Here is a 7331-nt window from a genome sequence, read left to right as displayed (position 1 = left end):
CGGGACGGGCCCCGCGGGCTGCGGTGGCGGATGCCTTGGGCCCGGGCGGGTCCGAGATGGGCCTCGAGGGCCGCGGCGAAGTGGGGGAGGAGCAAGCACGACGTGGCGCTCTCCCATTGGCCGGGAGCGGCCGCTGGGTGAGGTGGCATGACCTGATTGGTCCGAGTGATGTGGAGGCGCGGTGGACGTGTCCGGCCGCCGGGCGGACATGTCCGGCGGCGCGAGGAGGGAGAGGGCTAGGGTTGGACTGCGAAAATTCGGGGAGGGGCACATATTTATAGGTAGAGGGAGCTAGGAGAGTCCAAATGAGGAGCGATTTTCGGCCACGCGATCGTGATCGAACGACCGAGAGCATGGAGGGGAGTTAGATGGGTTTTGGGCCAGTTTGGAAGGGTGTTGGGCTGCAAAGACAAAGGGGGGGTTTCGGGCTACGCGGTTAACCATTGGAGTATCAAACGACCTCCAAATCGCACGAAACTTGACAGGCGGTCTACCGATGGTATACTAAGGCCGCTTGGCAAGACTCGGTCCATTCCGAGAACGTTTAACACCCGCTCACAACGAGAGAAAAAAGGGGGAGGCTGGAGGGCATATGAGTGCCGGATTGCAAAACGGACAACGGGGAAAATGCTCGGATGCATGAGACGAACACGAATGCAATGCAATGCACATGATGACATGATAAAATGCAACACGCAAGCAAATGACATGGCAACAATGACGAATAACTGGCAGACCACTGGCGCATCGAATCCGGGGTGTTACAACACTCCTCCACTAACAAGAGATCTCGTCCCGAGATCTTAGGACCGAGACGGAAGGAAAACGGGATGAGGTGAAATAAGAACTGAAGAGAAGAAGCAAAAAATCGAGAGCACTCGAGAATAAGAGAGGAACAATGAGAATGACGAGAATCGAAGGCTCACGGAATCAGATAGACTATGAAACCACTCCGGTTAGAACGAGATAAGAAAGGAATATGAATGGAAGGATTTAGGCAGCACTCCCGCTGAAACATGGAGGAATAGAACACGAGCTTGAGAGGATGGAATGATACTTGATGAGGAACAACACAAAACCTCCGGAAGAATTGAAATAGTGGAATGAAAAGAACTTGGAAGGATTAGCTGGGGTTGTTGAGAAAATCAACAACGAAAGAATAAGCTTGTTGTCGACGTATGGAAAACATCTCAAACTTATGAGGTGATAATGACCACAAACGGAAATGATTGGATAGCTTAGAAGAACGAAGAAATGCAAAATTCCACTTCCGAATAAAATGAAGAATTATTTGTGCTTCGAGACGCGAGAAGAAAAGATACTTGAACACCTCCAACAAGAATCTTGATGAACACTTGAAGAATGAATTAAATCATGAAGAACCACCATGAAGAACTCCGGTGACAAAAGGATGATGAGATAAAATGAAGGCATAAAGAATAAGATTAAAGCTTGCGGTGATTTAGATGGACTTTGCGACAAAATGGCCGAGGAAAATTTGAACTCCGGAAAAGAAAAATGAATCACATGGAATCAAGAATTTATTCCTCACGAACAAACTCCGAAGGAAGGGATTTCTCACTTGGATGAAATAAGAATAAGATTTATTGATTGTTTATCCTTCATCAAATTAACTTGATGACAATCAATGGATTTTGCATACTACTTATTCTTCTTGAAAAGGATTGAGAAGGGATAGCACAAAACTTGAGAAAGTCTTCATGAACCACCGATAGGATTGAAAGAAGGAATGGATTAATATGATAACAAAGGTAAAAGAATCTGAATGAACACTGTAAGAATTCGAAAATGACTGATGAAAGAGACTGAATCACCAGGAAGAATTAGAAGAACCGATATGCTCGAGGGGATTTAGATGCAAAAGAACAAAGAGATCATGAGCTGATTAAAGAACACTTTAACGAAGCACCGGGATAAATAGAGAACGATAACTGGAATGATGGCCTCCGGTGAAAGAAATGGAAAAACAACTCCTGGCATGCTCCGGATGGGTAAGCAAAGGAATATCTGACAAATGGAATAATTCGAGACTGATAACATGAAGCTAGAACCGTGAATCTTCGAGAGAACGGGCAGAATTTAGGGGAAAACACTTCTGCAATCTTCAAATGACAACGAGAAACACCAACAAAATTACTGAGATACTCTAGGAGAATGAAAAGCGAAGAGGTTGAGCCAACAATGAAATGATTTGAAATCGATCTTGGAAAGGCATCTGACTGATGAAATTCATTCTTACGTCAGACTTGAAAAGAATTTGAGAATAACCCCGGGAGAATTAGAAGAGTCGGGTAAGATCCTGGGAAAAGACCCGTGGGTTAGGGCCCACTAAAGAGAAAAAAGCACCGTTGGAAATGGATGTTGAACAGATAGATGATGCACTGGAACAATTGAAATATTTGAATGAGGTGACAACCTCGAATTAATTGGAACACTGACGAATCTCCTGAGATGTCTTGAACACTCCAGAAGGATAGACTGGCGAGAGGCGAACGAGCAGGGAAAACACTTGATCCAAGGAAAATAATGTGATCAACCCGAAAAACTTGAATTGAGTCCACCGGAGAAGAAAAGGGATGAAGAATGTCAACTGAGACAAGAATTCACCGGTTGAAATAATTGAGGGAAGACTGAAGAACCTCCGTACGAATGAAATTGATCTCCGAAACAAACTCAGGCTTCAGGAAGAAGAGGGTGGGAGGGCGGGAAAACAAAGGCAACTTGGAAGGGGGAACCGACGAATATCTTGAAGAGAAAACACCGGTTGAAAGAAAGCAAAGGCTCGCACGAGTAGGATGCATACTCGATTACGGACTCGGACTCCGAGGAGAAAAAGGGTGGGCGGGTGGGAAAAGAAAACAACTGAGGATTGAACTTGGCAAAGATGAAGAGGCTCGAGTCAACTTGACGAGAAATGCACCGGATGAAAAGAGCTAGGAACCCACGATCGGAAACCAACTGCGTGATCCTAAAAAAATTTTGAAGGAGAAGAGGAGTAATTCAAAACACCTATGTTAAGATTCCTTACCAGAGCGACGAAGGGGCATAGGAGTAAAAAGAATTCCTACTCTCCGATATAACTAGACTCAGAAAACAGTTTTTATTCTAGACTCAACAATGGCCAAACTACACGATCAATCAAGGGGGCTCCTAGGGTCGGTCGAGGCTCTGATACCAACTTGTCACGCCCAATATGCGACCCTATCCAAAAGGAACTCGAAGGTCCCACCAAGGATAGACCCGCATATTGAAACACTTTTGCAAGGTGGATATCATTACATCAACATTACATAATAGATGGGGATACATACATAAGGCATACAATGCCACATGAATACAACATCACAATACATCAGAGCATCATCCGGCTACGGATGAAACACAAACAGAAACTCAAACGACATCCACCCTGCTAGCCCAGGCTGCTGACCTGGAACCTATCCCCTGATCGAAGAAGAATCGGAACAAGAACTCAACGCAAGCAAGCATCGCTCTCGCGTCATGATCATCGCACAACCTGTACCTGCAACTATTGTTGTAGTAATCTGTGAGCCACGAGGACTCAGCAATCCCATTACCATGGGTATGAAGACTAGCAAAGCTTAAAGGGAAAGGAAGGGGTAAAGTGGTGAGGTTGCAGCAGCGACTAAGCATAATATGGTGGCTAACATACGCAAATAAGAGCGAGAAGAGAGCAAAAGGAACGGTCGTGAAGCTAGCAATGATCAAGAAGTGATCCTGAACTCCTGCTTACGTCAATCATAACCCAAAGACCGTTTTCACTTCCCGGACTCCGCCAAAAAGAGACCATCACGGCTACACACGCGGTTGATGCGTTTTAATTCGGATCTGGTGTCAAGTTATCTACAACCGGACATTAACAAATTCCCATCTGCCTATAACCGCAGGCACGGCTTTTGAAAGATTATACCCTGCAGGGGTGTCCCAACTTAGCCCATGATAAGCTCTCGCGATCAACGAAGGATATACCTTCTCCCAGGAAGACCCGATCAGACTCGGAATCCCGGTTTACAAGACATTTCGACAATGGTAAAACAAGACCAGCAAAGCCGCCCGATGCGCCGACAATCCCGATAGGAGCTGCACATATCTCGTTCTCGGGGCAACACCGGATAAGTCAAGCTACGAGTAAAACCAGCCCTCGAGTTGCCCCGAGGTGGCCCCGCAGGCTGCTCAGTTCGGACCAACACTTAGACAACCACTGGCCCGGGGGGGCTAAAATAAAGATGACCCTCGGGTTGGCCGACCCAAGGGAAAGGGATAGGTGGTGGTGAGGCAAATGGTAAAACGAAGGTTGGGCCTTGCTGGAGGAGTTTTATTCAAAGCAAACTGTCAAGGGGGTCCCATAAATCACCCGACCGCGTAAGGAATGCAAAATCCGGGAACATAACACCGGTATGATGGAAACTAGGGCGGCAAGAGTGGAACAAAACACTAGGCATAAGGCCGAGTCTTCCGCCCTTTACCAAGTATATAGATGTATTAATAATATAAGAGATATTGTGATATCCCAACCAAAATCCTGTCCACCATGGAGCAATCTTCAACTTCACCTGCAACTAACAACGCTATAAGAGGGGCTGTGCAAAAGCGGTAACATAGCCAAGCAATAGTTTGCTAGGAAAGGTGTCAAAGGTTAGAGGTTCATGGCAATTTGGGATGGCTTGATAAACAGGTGATAGGTAGCGCAGCAATGCGATAGAACGAAGCAACTAGCATAGCAATGATAATAGTGAGATCCAGGGTAGCGGTCATCTTGCCTGAAATCCCGCAAGGAAGAAGAAGTGCATGAAGAAGATGACCGGATGAAGCCGAACCAAGCGTAGACGAACTAATCCTCACGATCGCAACGAAACGAGAACTATCGACAAGAAGCACACAACATAGTAAACACACCACACATGAACAAGGCATGATGCACATGATGCAATACAAGACTACATGAATCTACTCATGGCAAGAGATGATGCAAACAAGAGCAACACACTAAGGCAAGTTTAAATGAGGCCGGGAACACCATATAACAATTCCGGTAAGTCCTCATATGCATATTTCGAAATTGATCCAGATCTGAACAAACATTAAGTTGAAGTGGTTAAACAGCAATTTAAAGAGCACCACGATGATCTACACGAGATTCTAGTCAAGTTACATATAAAGTTCATTTAGTTCGGAGCTACGGCCTAGAAGATATGAGCAAAACAAGTTAAATATGGCATTGATGCAAAATGCACCCAAACATCAAGCAAACACCTCAAAACAAGGATGCAACATGATAATATGGAACTACATGCAATTCTAAGCAAGTTTCATATAGGGCACACTCAAAACGGAGCAACGGTTCAACACATACACTCTATACAAGTCATAATAACAATCTGCCCAAAACAGCAACCAGGCATATTGCAGGCATCAAAACAATAAGCTACGGAATCTCAACATGAAAACAAAATGCATGGGCATGATGTACAGGTAAAGCATTACAAAACATGAACACTGAGCTATCTCCAGAAATCACTAGAACATGCTCAAACACACATGGTAAGATTGCAAGTAATAACAATTCAGACTTTGCAGAAAATAACATCAGGTTGCAATGTTTAGAGCTATCAAACAACATGTTACAGGAACTTATCATGGCAAACAAACACATGGCATGAACCTACTAATTGCATAGATCAAAAGTCCCTTACTGACCATAAGCCAAAAAAGGATCAGAAAATATGATGGCACCCACGTAAACATGGCAAGTTATAATACAGATTCATACATGGCAGAAACAGAATTATGAAGGCATGTAAATGAGCTTGTGCAACTCACTACAGAGCAAAACACGACATGGCAAGGCAACCAACAGTAAGAAGACATGTTTATGAAGCTAAGCATGGCAATAGCAAGTTCATAGGGTGCATGGAACACTAGCAACAAACATGGCAACAACTGAACTTAATGTTAACAGGCTGACTGCAACATTATAAAGCAACTTTGGAGCAAGATTACAACAATCTACAGCAAGCTATAAATGCAACCAGGGGCATGGATGGATAGAGCAAGACATGTAGAACAAAACATGTTTAATGATCATCTCCAGATTATGCATAGAATGACTAGTAGCAACATGTTTATATAGCATCACGAAATAACAGATTCAACATAGCAAAACAGCAACAACAAGTACACTACTTAACAAGCTCGAATCACTCACCACAAGTCATTGCATGACAAGATAAGCATAGCATCAGCAAGAAGACATGTTTATGTAACAAACCAAGGAAAGAACAAGTTCATAGCATGCAAGGATGAACTACAACAACCTTGGCAAAATTGAATAACATGTAAACAATCTGCCAGGAAACATTTTGAAGCAAAAGTAGAGCACGAAAATGACATGCTAGACTACTCCATAATTGCAACCAAGGGCAGTGATGGATAGAGCATAACCATATGTTCAGAACTCTCTTACTGAAGTATCTCAAAATATGCATGGATCTCTCTGTAGCATGATGTTTACATGGCATCACACTAACAGCAGAACAGGGACTAAAATCAGTAACATCACGAAGCCTAGTTTACATGCTTGTGCTAGTCACCACATTGATCACAAAAATACATGGTAATCACCTCTGTAAAGAAGACATAGCATAGATCAAAACACATGTAGACATCAACCTCATAGGATGCACACATCAATCATGGCAAAAATGACAAAAGAGCTTGTTCTGTTAACAGACAGCAGAAAACATCATGAAGCACTCTTACAACAATGATTCAGGCATCAAGATGACCTTAAATGAACATGATGCAATGGAATGAAATGAAGTACTCGTCCAAACGAACAATTTGACATATTACACGCACAAAACGGAGCTGCAGATGCAGAGATACGATGCAATGAACAGGAGCTAAAAATATGCAAATTACATGACAGCATAATTCATAGCGAGCGTCGGATAGTTAAAACGTGCACGGGCGGGTTTTAACAGGGGCTCACCCATTGGGCCTGGCCCAGCTGAGGAGAGGGAGGCCGGTGGGGGAGTTGGGCTGAACCGGGCTGGGCCTTGCTGGACTGCGGCTTGCGGGCCCACGTGGCCCATGCGGGCGAGCAGGCGCGCCGGGAGGCGAGGACGAGCGGCGGCAGCGCCGGTCGGCAGGGCACCACGAGGAGGTCGGGGCAGGATGGCGTGGGGCGGATCCGGCCGCCTGGCCACCGGATCTGGCCGGAGCGAGGCCGGACGGCGGCGAGGGCGCCGGAGGTCGAGGCGGCGGAGCTCCTGGCGGAGGTGGTCGCC

The sequence above is a fragment of the Triticum dicoccoides genome, chromosome 3B, assembly GCF_002162155.2.
Source record: "Triticum dicoccoides isolate Atlit2015 ecotype Zavitan chromosome 3B, WEW_v2.0, whole genome shotgun sequence".
NCBI classification, from domain to species: domain Eukaryota; kingdom Viridiplantae; phylum Streptophyta; class Magnoliopsida; order Poales; family Poaceae; genus Triticum; species Triticum dicoccoides.
Note: the sequence above shows the minus strand (reverse complement) of the source record.